The 14,185-nt window shown below is 35.8% G+C and overlaps 1 long non-coding RNA gene and 1 other non-coding gene across 2 annotated transcripts; both read right to left on the bottom strand.

Annotated features, from left to right (window-relative positions):
• Positions 1-748: 748 nt before the first annotated feature.
• Positions 749-819, bottom strand: TRNAS-GGA (transfer RNA serine (anticodon GGA)). Its single transcript has one exon. It is a non-coding gene; the product is annotated as a tRNA-Ser (tRNA).
• A 4,406-nt stretch (positions 820-5,225) lies between these two features.
• Positions 5,226-13,826, bottom strand: LOC146004223 (uncharacterized). The gene is made up of 5 exons (XR_014443901.1): positions 13,362-13,826; positions 10,289-10,461; positions 9,957-10,129; positions 7,705-7,820; positions 5,226-6,487 (listed from the first exon to the last, which is right to left on the bottom strand). It is a non-coding gene; the product is annotated as an uncharacterized LOC146004223 (long non-coding RNA).
• Between the last annotated feature and the right edge of the window lie 359 nt (positions 13,827-14,185).

Genomic DNA, 14,185 nt, shown 5'->3' with positions numbered 1-14,185 from the left:
TTGGTCAAGTTCTATTTGTTTGTCATAAACAATTTTTTGGTTACCAATACCAAATATTATTTTGGTAAATCTAACCAAATCTAGCCCATTTGTTTAGAAAAACCAAATAATTTAGTCAAAATTACCAAATTTGCTTCTTTTACCAAATGTATTTACTTAAGGGTACCAAATGATTTGTTTTGGGTAACAAAATAATTTAATCAAATTTACCAAACCTGGTTAATTGTTGTTTATCATTACCAAATATTTTGCTACAGGAACAAAATAATTTAGTAAAATCTACTAAATTTGCCTGATGTTATCAAGCAGTTATATTTATGTTTACCAAATGATTTGTTTAGAATAACACAATGATTTATTCAGAATTACTAAATGTGGCTAATTTTACCATGCAATATTTTTATCATTTCCAAATTATTTGTCTAGAGGAAACAAATTCTCAATTACCAAATTTGGTAAATATGTTAAACATGACTACATAGTTTACTAGCTGGAATGTGAGCATCCTTGGTGCTAAAAAAACAAATTCATGAAGAAACCATAAACAAGAAAACTGTGGCGTATGCTGAAAATTTGGCCCAATTTTACACAATTCTTATTTATTGTATGTATGTATTATATATTAATTAGATACAAATGAATTTAAAAAAAACAAGGCAGGCATGCAAGTAAAAAAAAAAAACCAGATGATCGATAATTTCAAATTTTCCAACAATTTCTATACATGTAGATTTTCAGCGAAAAATGCAGGCTCGACCAGGACTCGAACCCGGGTCTCTGGCAATCCGTGCCATTGCTCTACCACTGAGCTACCGAGCCGGCCTGGCTTCCCCTGCATTTTCGCTGGCGCTGTTTTACCTGTGTGAAAATTGTCTCTGCAAGTGTTACTGCAACGGGATCTGTTGCCTTTGAAACACTATAGACGTCGACGTTGCCTGGTTCCTCCCAGCGTAGAGATGTCAATCCATTAAATTAGGCACACACAGGAGATGTACTATGTAGATTTTCAGCGAAAATACATAGTACATCTCCTGTGTGTGCCTAATTTAATGAATTTCTATACAGTATAACAAGTTTGTTTACCGATGGTATACCAGATAACGTAGGAGAATAAGCCTCTGCAAAAGAATGCAGATTTCCCCATTTCAGGGCAGACCTTGAACATAAAAACTAGTAAAAGTTTTTAAGTTGGCCACTTCACACATGATCACGGATCAAGCTGCGCAAGGGAAATCAAATGAGACCATTCGATGGATCTCTTAATTACAGACTTTTTCAGTTATAAACTTTTTTTTAAATTTTCTCATAACATAAAATGTACATCCATGTAAAACAAATATTTTCAAATGTTTCAATGTAATTTCCTTACAGAAATAATAAAGTCATGAGAAAAAATTAACAATAAGATGCATGTTACACCTTATTCAGAGAATATGAAAATAGGAAAAATACTTCATATCATAAAATTCATATACAATTAGGACCAATTTATATCTCAATTCTTCATTGCATGAGCATGCAATGCTTAAAAAAACACAAAAATATCATATGAGAAGAAATAACATCAGGATAAAATAAAATGCACAAGTTGCAGCATTTTCAAATAATATAATTTAAAAAAAATACTTCAGAGCATAAACTGTACATCAAATACAATTAGAACAGTCACATTTTAATCTCTGTACTTAGTCTTCTTACTTGCACTGAGTACAATGTGTAAATACAAATATGCCTCAGAGAAGAAAATAAAATTACCCAAATGGTTACAAAATGAACATATCATTAGAAATACCTCACAACATGTTTAAGAATGATCATGTACCATACTGTGGCAGGAATTATGAAACTTCTCAAAACTTTATATGACTCAATATCAATCATTGTAAAGATCAGTTATTTATTGAAAAATTAAAACAATGAAAAATAAAAATGTTGGTACAGGAAACAAAGTTATCGCTAAATGGAAACAAGTCATCTAGTAAGGGATTCATACATAATACATACATAATGAAAGTGGAAATATGAACAAAGGCGAAGAATGAAAAGATTCTCTTGGGCTTTCGATCAGGTGAGTTGTGGAAAAGATTCCAAGCTTTTACCCTGAAGATGAGAGTGACGTTAGCTCTCAAAAGCTTGGAATCTTTTCCACAACTCACCTGGTCAATAGCCAGAGAGAATATTTTCAATCATTCGTCGCCAGGAAAGCTTCAAGACTTACTTAAAGGTGAAGAATTTTGCTACATGGCATTCCTTGAACATACATGTCATCCTTTACATTTACAAAACATGTTGGATTGTGTTCAATGAGAGCACTGTGTGCAACACAAGTATATCTTTGTGTTATACATACTTTATATGCATGAATATGCTTATTTCAACTGTTTTTTTTTTTTCAATTCGCTGCATACAAAATAAACAGAAGAGTCCTGGTCAGCTAAAATATCACTTATTTCACCAAATTGTGGGAAATCATCTGTTATGACAGTAACTAATATAATTCCTTGTTTGTATAATGTTCCCTTTGCAGATACATGATTAAGCCTATTCACAGCTTTGTAAGCAAGAAATCAGAAATTTCTGCAAAATAGGCAAGAGATGCTGTTTCTATTTCAGCACCTGGTCCAAAATAAATCAAGGGAGTATTAAAACCTCTTTGGATACATATAGTTCTACCTGCTGCAACTGATGCTTGAAACTTAGCGTAAAAGGAATTATTTATTGGTGGTCTGTTGCTTTGTTCATTAAAAACAACATCTAGAGCTTGAATATGAGAATTCAACAAGCGTAAAGAGCCTCATAGTTATAACGTAATGTCATGACATTTAGGAGATCTCTCTCTCTCTCTCTCTCTCTCTCTCTCTCTCTCTCTCTCTCTCACACACACACACACACACACCCACCCACCCACCCTCAAGACAAATCATGCATTATATCAACTGAATATTTTTCTGTCACATGGAAAGATGAAATTTCATTAAATACACACTCTTCTTTAATACCAGTTGAAGATTAATTTTTGATAGCAATATCTTCACTATAATTACATCTACTTCTTAAAAACCTCATTACCTATGTCAATGCTGCGTTGCAGCCGGTCTTTGAAAATTTTACAGAATCTACATGAATGCAAAGAAGAGAAACTTTCAACATAACAATACCATGGAGTCCCCCGAAGTTGTCTCCACATACAAGTCCAATACTAAAAAAAATATTTCTTCCCCTTGTTCTGTGTTTATTGATATGCCTTCATTTTCAAGATATATCAACTCCTGAATCAAGACCCTGAATGTAGCATTATTTCCAAATTGTACTCTGTCCGATGAATGGAAGAGCGAAACTAAAAAAAAATATTTTCCAGTAGAGAACTGAATTCGGGATGCAAACATGGAATGCTTGCATATACTGCCTCTAATTTATTAATCCATGCATTTGATTCTAGTGCATTGCTAGTCTCAAATTCATCAAGATAGGTTAACAAAGGCAATAATTTTTTGGTTTCAAACAGCTCTAACTTTTTTGCCATAATTTGGCTTCGATGAAATTTGACAATATATCTGATTGCAACAACTGTGCAACATAATCGACAACTCTTTCAAATACAAAAGAGACAGAGAAAAAGCACTGAGAATATTATGTAGGGGAATGAAATGTCCTTTGGATTGCACTGAAGTAAGGATACGCTTGCCAGAAAAGGTTCTGTTTCCTAATCTTGTCCCTAAGATAATGTATATTCAACAGGCTTAACCAAATATTTGTTGCTTTCTAAATACTTTATTCTTAAATATTTCCATGACATGCCATCAAAAACATTCTCCAGAGAACCAAGTTTTCTTACCACAGATTCTTACTTTGGGTTTGGTCACTGAAATGCTGCCTTAACTTCTGTTTGTAGGGATGACAATAGAGGCCCATAGAAGTTGGTTACCACTGATATAATGTGTTGGATCTGTGACCTAGTTAAATCTGCCCTTTCATACAGCTGTGAAATGAATGTTACACATTCCAGCTCAATGTTTTCCCCAAATAAGTCATCATCAGTTAATTGAAGATGTGTATCTATATCCTGATCATTACTTTCTTCGCTGCTTTCAAATTCAACAGGCACATCAGAACTTGCAGTATTTTCAATATCACAAGCTGCATGATGTGTTCTCCTGTGGTGGTTTATGAATTATTTTATGCCAATAAAGTCTCAAAAATCCATCATCACGACATTTTAATACACCATTTGAATATACCATGTGCTTAAATTTTAAGTGCAATATAAGTGATGAAAAACTTGGATAATGGTTGTTACAAATATAACACCACCATTTCGTGCTCTATGGTAAAATGCACAGATCTGAATTTGTTACGTATCACAAGTCTACACTTACATCTAGGTTAAGAATTAATATATTTCACAATATTACTAGCACTGCAAATAGTTTTCATTAAAAAGAAAGAGCATTCATCACAAGAAATCACAATCCAATTAGGTCAATCAAAGTATTATAAGACGTAAGTGAGTTACTAAAGATATATCCGCGAAACTTGCTTGTAAATCTTCTATTAATTTCGGTGGCCTCTGCCACCATCCACTTGGGAACTCGATGCTTCACTGTTAGGTTGACTTCCGGTTTCTGTTGTTGTTTCCTCGACTACCACTAGGGGTGCTGGTGTAGCCATTTTGTCTGCTGTGTGCAATGGGTGTAAGCTGTTGTAATAATGGGAGCCAAACATGATGAGCCTGACCGCTGTTCATATTCAGCTCGTGCGGAAAGTGCATAATGGCATGCGTCTCTTTGATTTTGGTGTCGAGTAGGGTGTGTGATGTATGCCTAACTGAAACTTTTTGGATCCTGGGTTGGTTGAACTTTAGGTGCCTTGCTAGTCCAGTAGTGGGTTGGGATTTTTTTGCTTCCGCTAAGTGCTGTTGTATACGCTCGTTGACAGATCTGATGGATCTGCCAATGTAGTTGCACTGACACTGGGCATCATATACACCTGGATTGTCTAGTGGGGAAAGGAATGATCTCTTGTGTTTGCTTAGGGCAATGGCTATTTTGTTTATTGGTTTGTGTGCGAGTTTGATGTCACATTGTTCCAAGGTCTTGGCTAGGCTGTTGGATGTAGTCTGGTGGTAAGGGAAGGCAATCCATTTAGCTTTATCACTACTGGCTGGGTGGAGTAAGTTAGGTTGTCGTACTTGTATTTCTGCTTTGCTGCACCATGTGGAGGGTTGATGTACTGTGTATCCATTTGGAAGTCCTATGTCCGCCATTATGGTAACTTCTTCCTTCAAATCTTCTTCACTTGAACAGTGCGAGAAAGCTCCTCTGTAGAATTTAAGCCATACATAGAAAAACTGGGGCAGGAATCCAGTATATTCACTCCCTTTCCAACCACCCTCCCCAACATAAAGCCAATTTATGGCTTAACTTCTACAGAAGAGCTTTCTCGCACTGTTCAATTGAAGAAGATTTGAAGGAAGAAGTTAACATAGTGACGGACATACGAGTTCAAAATGGATACACAGTACATCAACTCTCCACATGGTGCAGCAAAGCAGAAATACAAGTACGACAACCTAACTTACTCCACCCAGCCAGTAGTGATAAAGCTAAATGGATTGCCTTCCCTTACCACCAGACTACATCCTACAGCCTAGCCAAGACCTTGGAACAATGTGACATCAAACTCGCACACAAACCAATAAACAAAATAGCCATTGCCCTAAGCAAACACAAGAGATCATTCCTTTCCCCACTAGACAATCCAGGTGTATATGATGCCCAGTGTCAGTGCAACTACATTGGCAGATCCATCAGATCTGTCAACGAGCGTATACAACAGCACTTAGCAGAAGCAAAAAAATCCCAACCCACTACTGGACTAGCAAGGCACCTAAAGTTCAACCAACCCAGGATCCAAAAAGTTTCAGTTAGGCATACATCACACACCCTACTCGACACCAAAATCAAAGAGACGCATGCCATTATGCACTTTCCGCACAAGCTGAATATGAACAGCGATCAGGCTCATCATGTTTGGCTCCCGTTATTACAACAGCTCAAACCCATTGCACGCAGCAGACGAAATGGCTACACCAGCACCCCTAGTGGTAGTCGAGGAAACAACAGAAACCGGAAGTCAACCTAACAGTGAAGCATCGAGTTCCCAAGTGGATGGTGGCAGAGGCCACCGAAATTAATAGAATTTTTACAAGTAAGTTTCACTGATATATCTTTAGTAACTCGCTTACGTCTTATATTATCAACCGCATTGTTTATTCCCCTCCACATGAATAAAGTATTCACAGACATAATGTGCATGTCACATTTTGTAGAAATATTGTACACAGATTTTTGAAGAAGAAGCCACAAGCACTCTCATGGGTAATGTTTCTCAAAGAAGGTCCCACCAATATCACAAGAGGTCTTGTGAGACCATATGATGCCAATTTTCTGTTCTTGTTTTCAATGAATTGCTCAACATCTCCAATTCCCTACAAATTAAATTTTTTGTCAAATTAATACAGCTGGAAGGACCAACACAAGTAAAAGAAAACATAATTATTGCTTATACATAAAATTATCAGGCTTTCAAGTTATGAAATGAATTATTGAAAATATTAGTTATGCAATTTAACAACAAATACACTCTGCATATCTAATAAGCTACCTAAAATACTACCTTCACTCTGTTTCCGTAAGCATACGACGTATAAACTTGTAAGGAATAATATGAGACATTTGCATTAAACAGCTTGGTACGTTGACCATCCTAAAACTTTTTGGCAAGCCTCAATATGTGAAAAATATTCCCACGCCCACCCCTTTAATGTTCTCCAAACCAGAATTACATTCCATTACTTGAGTACCATAACATAATGTAGTATCCAATACTTTGCACAATTTTCCTTACTGGTTTTATATTGAAAGTAAATGCATTGCAAATCTTTAAGTAACACATTTATTATTCAGTTCTGCACATGGAGTTCCCATGAGGCAAAATTACAATGACTAGAGTTGGTAATACCTTACTTTTAAGATGATCTTGTTGGTATTACATTTCTGAAATTATATGCAATCCACCTAGAATTTTATCAATGGGTGCATGGGGGCAAACCTGAGGTGTAAATGCCACTGAGATGTGATGCTGATCACATCACTTCAACTGTAGCAAATATAGACAATGTGTGGAGATTTACCCCCCTTACTTTACATGTGTATGCATGGCATGGTGTGATGCTAAGGGGAAGTACTGTAGTCCAAACATTTTCAGAGGGTATATGCTAAGTTTCATGAAACATTAAGTGGATGAAATCAATTAACTTCTTTATAGAATCATGGAAGAATACTGATAAAGATACACCAACAAATAGCGTAAAAGAGACATACAGGAGACCTCCCCGATGATGCAGTGGTAGCGTCGTGGCCTTTTAATCAAGGGGTTCCAGGTTCGAGACCCGGTGGAGGCACATGGCACAGTGGTTCGGATCCCACTTTAAAACTGTAGGTCCAGTCTTGATTAGCCTTACTGTGCATAAAGTGGACTTAAAACACTAACTCAAACCAAAACCAAGAGGTATGTGAAACTCCTATTTTTGTAGGATTGTATTGTATTTGTATTTGTACTTGATGTCACATTTGCTTAATATATCTGCAATTCAAACATCACCCAAAATAATTAATTTATAAGTTATTAAGCTTTAATGGTTACCTTTATGTGACAAAGCTATCCTGAGACGCCTTCACAGTGGGTAGTTTTTTTATGCCTTATCTGGGTACTTGAGCAGCACAACTGACAGCAAGTCAGTATTATAGCTGCTTTAGTATCTGAAAAAAATATTGTTAACATTACAATTAAGCCTATTGACAGAGGTTATTTTTCTCATTCATTGCTGTATGTGGCAAATCTTTTTTTTTTAAATAGAAAACAATATTAAAACTTGGGAAGAAAAAATCTGCAGTGCAAATTCAGTGCAAATTATTTAATTCTTGGTGTTTTCAAGTGACAATCAACTATTAATATGTACAATGAAAAAAGTTCACAATATGTCCACATATTTCACACTATTTCTATATCTTCCAGATGATAAAATGACCATGAATGAAGGGAAATTGTAAGTATTTGATTCAAGTTAATATTTAAGCCTAAAATACATTTTAAAAATCTAAAAAAAGGTAGGTATCCTCTGAAAGAAAGTTTTTATGTCACCACATGTCTTTTTGAGTTTTTCACATTCTTACCTTAGTCCTTCACATACCATCAAGTGCGTATGCTTTCTGAAAATGCCCCAAGAAATTTTGCATTGATTTTATTTATTTTATTTCGGCTTCTTTGTGCCACTTTTTGGCTAATCTGCAGAGACAGGAATGAGTGATGATATGATGAATGGACACTCACAAACATTCATACTCAGGCCAGGATTCGAACCCAGAACCCCTAGCATTGTAGCGCTATGTGCTAACCACTCTGCCACGGACCCCATGAAATGAATGACGTATAAGTGCACTTCAGAAATGTGACTGAGACAAATCTGTCAACCCCCCCCCCTTTAAAAACGTAAGGAATATGATCTCTGCAGCTTAGACATAGTTGCTCAGTTGGTAACTCCTCTGACTACCATGCGATGGATCCAGGCTCGACTCCCGGATGGGAAAACGTGGGAATTTTTCCCCAACTATCAAAGTGGATCCAGCGAATAACATGTATACCTGGGAAAAACAATGGGGAGTGAAGGTGGTCAGGGGCATGGTGCTGATCACAACACCCCACTTTCGACGAGATCAAGAAATTGTGGGGTGTGTTACCCTCACACTCCCTATACACCATCATGGCTGGTCCTAAGCATGGGGAAGACAAGATTTTTTACAGCTTGGCGAATAATCAACTTCTGGTATTATTTTCTTCAGTTGCCACATGATTTTTTTAAAAAACGATATACCCTGTTTATTATATCCATGACTTATAAATAAATTGTTTGTCATGGCCACTTCCACTACATACAAAAAAAAAGTAGTCACTAAGCAAAATGGTGGTCTTCATACAAACTTTTAAACAGTGGGTACAATACTGATTTGCCCATGTGCACTTGAAACAAATTTTATATTGTATACAGTTGAGGACTAAAAGTGGTAAATGTATTAAGTGCCAAAAACGAAAGTGTTGGGAAATCGCATCATTCCACACATCAGCCCGTAAGAACATGCACACTAGTGACCTCTTTATACGCCCTTTGAACTACTTAGAGGGCTACCAGCCACTTTTCACGTTTACCAATTTTAGTCTTCAGTTATTTCATTTCATATGTAGTTCATTCACAACATTGAAAATGAATGGTGATTTGATTAAGTAAATGTTGGAACACAACATGGGCATCCAGGAGGTCAATCAATGTTTCAACCATGTATGAGGGGAACAGAACCTTCTTGGGGGACTCACCTCCCACCCCTCTGTGTCCTACCTACACCATCTAGAAAAGCCCTCTGTGCATCCTTACCTAGGATTCAGTTAAAATTACAACCACACACACATGATATTAGACAAAAAAATATTACAAGACACTTACGCAACAATTGAAGCATTACACCGAATAACGATGTATGATACTTTTGGGAATGTGCTGAGTTACCAGGCTTGCATAACGTTTTATGTTTTTTTTCTATTGTAGTACAGTAACATACTACAGGTTTTACCCGTTGTTCTCGCAATCACTGAAATGTACCATACAGCTTTTTTTCAGTGGTATGCTTCAATTGAGTGCTTTATTTATAATGTGCCATTGGTGATGCTAAATTAGGGAAGGAACAAAAAATAAAATGCATGGGTTGCAGAAGTGTTGGATAAATTGGGATAAATATGACAACCAGGGTTTGTCTTTCGCTTTGTTTTCAGGGCTACAAGTTCACTTTGAATCAGCAACCAGCATTCAACTAATGAAAGAACAATCATGTCTGAGATATGCTTACCAGTGTTGTTGGGATTGTTTCAATGCTGGCCACAATGATAACATTTCCTGTATAGTTTTACTCTTGCCTCGAAGGCAATTCAAATGTCTTCTTGCAGTGTTCAGTCACATAATTCCATGGCTCAACATTGTAATCAAACCAAGCTATGCTGTCAGTGTTGTTTTTATCATAATCTGGAAGGTAATAGAAAAATACATTCAAGAAAAGAAATATTATGTGCTTCACAATATTGAGGTTAACAATGAACTATACAAGTTACTATAATAGTGCAGAAGAATAAACCTACATTAAAAACTTCTACAGTACCATTTATATTCAATTATCCAGCTTACCTGTCAAACCATCTACAGAACTGGTGTAAGATTCATGCTGGTTACGCTGTCTCACAGCACCAAAAACGCCACTTCTACGTAGTGTTTTCCTGGTATTTTGGTATCGATCCACAAGTTTTCATTTCATTTTTTTTATTTGGTCCTTGAGCCTTTAGATCTATGTAATAAATTTCCTGCAAAACATTTAAGTTGTGTCAAACACACAAGTTAACTAGAATCAAATCAATAAATATGAACATTGAATGTCGAAAACAATTTTGTGAAAATATATGAAGATATATAATGTCTTCTAATAGACATTAGTTCTGCTCAAGTTCCGACAAACTAGTTATCTAATGCTAGTTCAATTAGACATACATATACACTGACTAAGTACATTTTTTTCATTTAAAAAAAATTAAGAATACTTTTAACAGCACTGTAATGGTTAAGCTTCAGATTGAGATTATACTTGAATAAACAGACAACATATATTTGTACCTTACTCACTCAAAATCAGCCTTTACTTACAATTCAGTAGCATTTCATACACAAAAAAAGTAATCTTATTTAACCTAGCAACGTAAAAATTTAACTTTATCCTGTGCCTTATCATAAGTGCCTTGTGAGACTGGTATTAACGTTATTACCACTAGCACAAAAATAATTCCCACATACAGAAAAATGGTGAAAACATGGTTACTCATCCCGTGACACTCTCCATAATTTTACACAAAGTTATTTAGTAAATTAACATGTAAGTTGAACTTGAATATGCAATCACAGTTGAATTGTGGTTATATTTTGTCACCAGGAATTCCACAATCATATTTGCAAAAGGTTTTGAATCTAGATGCCTTTGTTTTCGGAATTTTTAAATCATGCTGTTCTGGAACCATATTATGATTCATGTTAAAGAATACTGGGTTCTGCACAATACTCTTTGCATGAGATGCAGTTTTGTTAAGAATCAAATAAGATAATTTGTACTGCTACTGCAAGTGTCGCATGACTTACGTTGAAGGGGTACATTCCTAAATCTGGTTTAGAGCTGTTAGCATTAAAATTACTTCAGTAAATACGTACTTCCAACATGTGACCATGTGATTTCTGGTTTTTAGCACTGTTTGCTCTTCTCACCAATATTAACAAAGAAATAAATATCTCATACAAGGCAATCTCATCTAAAAAGGAACGCTTACTTTCACCAGGTGGCGAGAAGAACAGAACGCAGTGTTGTCGTCAAAATAATGTACTCAGGTTCTTAAACAAAAAATTCACTCATTCTCAAAAACTTTCATTAAATCACTCAAAAGGGACAATAAAATTTGAATAAAATAATAAAAAAAATGAAGGTCAATATAATTATTAACACAGAATGACATGCTTCATCAGGTGGTGAAGTTAGTTTGGTAACACTTTACTATACCGGAGATGGATTTCTTCAAATTTACAGGAGAAAGTACTTAGGCAAATCATTTTCTGTAGCGTTGTTGATGTTCGGGAATGTAGTTTTGATCCATTTTAATGCGAATGCATGTGGTTTTCTACGAAAATCTATTTCCGACGCGCTATTGCTGGTGCTGCCATTTGCTTTCTGCACGAGAGCACAATACGCACTATTGCTGCTGCTACAACATGATGTGTCGAGGATGCGTCGTGAAGTTGTTGCCGGGTGTAGAAGATGCCGTGGAATTTGTAATTCCGATGTCCGTATATGCTAAATTGAACGAAAGGAGTGCTAATGGAACCTAACCTAACAGGCCTAACCTACTAGGCACACCTCTTCCCAGTGATGGTTCGTGGGGCTATCGTATGTAAGAAATAAGACATTATTTTCGTTAGAAATCCATTATTTCACCTAAAGAAATGTTCTACAACGCAGAATAGTATGTTATCAATGTAAAAAATTGCAAAATAAATCAGATAGGTGTCTCCGGTATAGTAAAGTAGTACCGTTAGTTTTTGTTCTAGATTCAGAAAGTCACATTACTTTTCATCTCTACATCGTACGAAATTTCTCCATTAGTACCTCTGAAGAAAAAAATCCAATCCATTAGTACCTCTCTAAAAAAATAATCAGAGGGAAATTTCTCTGGTGAGTATGTTAGGCAGGTTTCAATGGCTCTCTCATATTAATCTTCATTTTTACGTTTTCCTGCAAGTTATTTAACTTGTAAATCAATGACTGAATGAAATATTATCTATCATTTAGTAATAGTTTTTTAGTTTACATAATATTTTGCCGAAATGCTCTTTTGTACTTACAGGCTGCATTACCGTAACATGACCAACAATTTCATTCACTAATAGCTATTTTGAATGGTAAATTATCATACACATTTAAGTATATTTTTCACCACATACAGTTTCAACTAAGGATGTGTTCATTGAAACTTGCTGTGCAATCATCATTTCTGATAACAATGAAGAGTACAAAAAAAAATTTAAGGCACATGCTACATGCAGTATCCCCTCATCGTGAAATAAGATCTCGTGAAAGTTACACATTATCTTCAAATAAAGGGTTATAATTTTCTGTAATTTGCATTTGGATGGAAGTTGCAGAAAACTTTAATTACAGAGATAGAAGTTTGGACCTAGGGACACTTTAAAACATGTGGCAACTAACTTGCAATACTACAAACACTCATTCTGCACACACACACAATATTTAATATAAGCTACCTTAGACGCACCTCGAAATTTTATGCCAGATGCATATTGGTGTAATTGCTTGAGAATATTAACCTTAAATAAGTTTCCATCTTCATAAATATTCGAAGATGTTAATTTGGTGAGGATCGCCAAATGAAGAAATTTCCAGGTATAGGTGTACAGTACATAATGGCAATGAACCTCCCTTCACAAGGTTATGTGAATACAAAAAAGTGCTACTTTCATTAGGTGGATGAAAATTACAAGTAATCCATTCTAAACTGTGCATATATACACGAATATATATATTCATATCACTCTACTATAATGAACGTAGTTAATACTGAGAAGTATCCTTCGGGCCAACAACTTCACTAACACCACGTTTCAACGATGAGACTGCATGAAAATAAAATAAATATAATTATTCACTTACCTCGGAAAATGTCGGCAAGTGATTCCAAGTAACATCATCCATCTCATCTTGGGATAACAAACATTTCTTCTGTTGCGTGCTGTCCGTGTTTTCAGTCCGACGAGTCGACGACAAAGTTTTCAGAAAGGAACGGCTTAGCCTAGATAGACAAAGACTGTATTTGCAGATTTAATCACTCGCATTCGTGCTTTGCACATGCGTTGAGAACAGGCCACAGACAAACTACCAACCGGGGGAAGCAGACGGCTTTTGCAACCTATTTCTAATCTGTGCAAACTACTGTCTTGCTTGAAGACGGACACAAAATTCACTGGAGTTCACCGTGCGATCATTCAAAGATACAGCATTTTGGTTTTCGAACGTGCGGACGCCATGACACATCTAGTTATTGTAAATTTAACCAAACGTTTTATTGTAAATTTAACCAAACGTTTTGTTTCTCTTCACTTAAATGTGTATAATTTTGTTTACGAGTACCATATTTCGTCTAACCAATTTTTTTTGTATTCTTAAACAAAATGCTTTAGTAATTACAAGTAACATTTGGTTATCGGAAACAAAAAGCATAACCAAACAACTCAACCAAACTTTTTTGGTAATTCCAAACAAACCAGTTTTTTCTGTGTATGAGCCGGAACGTAAACAGCAGTCAACTGTATGGGTGTTTCAAGATGAACCCAATCCAACAAAAGTTGTTCGCGTTCGAAGCACATCGAAACAAATGGTCGCCTGTTTTTTCGGGAAAACTGGTCATGTGGCAACTGTGCCTTTAGAGGAACGTAGAACGGTCAACTCTGAATGGTACACAACAATTTGTTTGCCAG

Source organism: Lepisma saccharinum, chromosome 21, assembly GCF_977018435.1.
Source record: "Lepisma saccharinum chromosome 21, izLepSacc3.1, whole genome shotgun sequence".
NCBI lineage: Eukaryota > Metazoa > Arthropoda > Insecta > Zygentoma > Lepismatidae > Lepisma > Lepisma saccharinum.
Note: the sequence above shows the minus strand (reverse complement) of the source record. Positions and strands in the feature narration are given on the sequence as shown.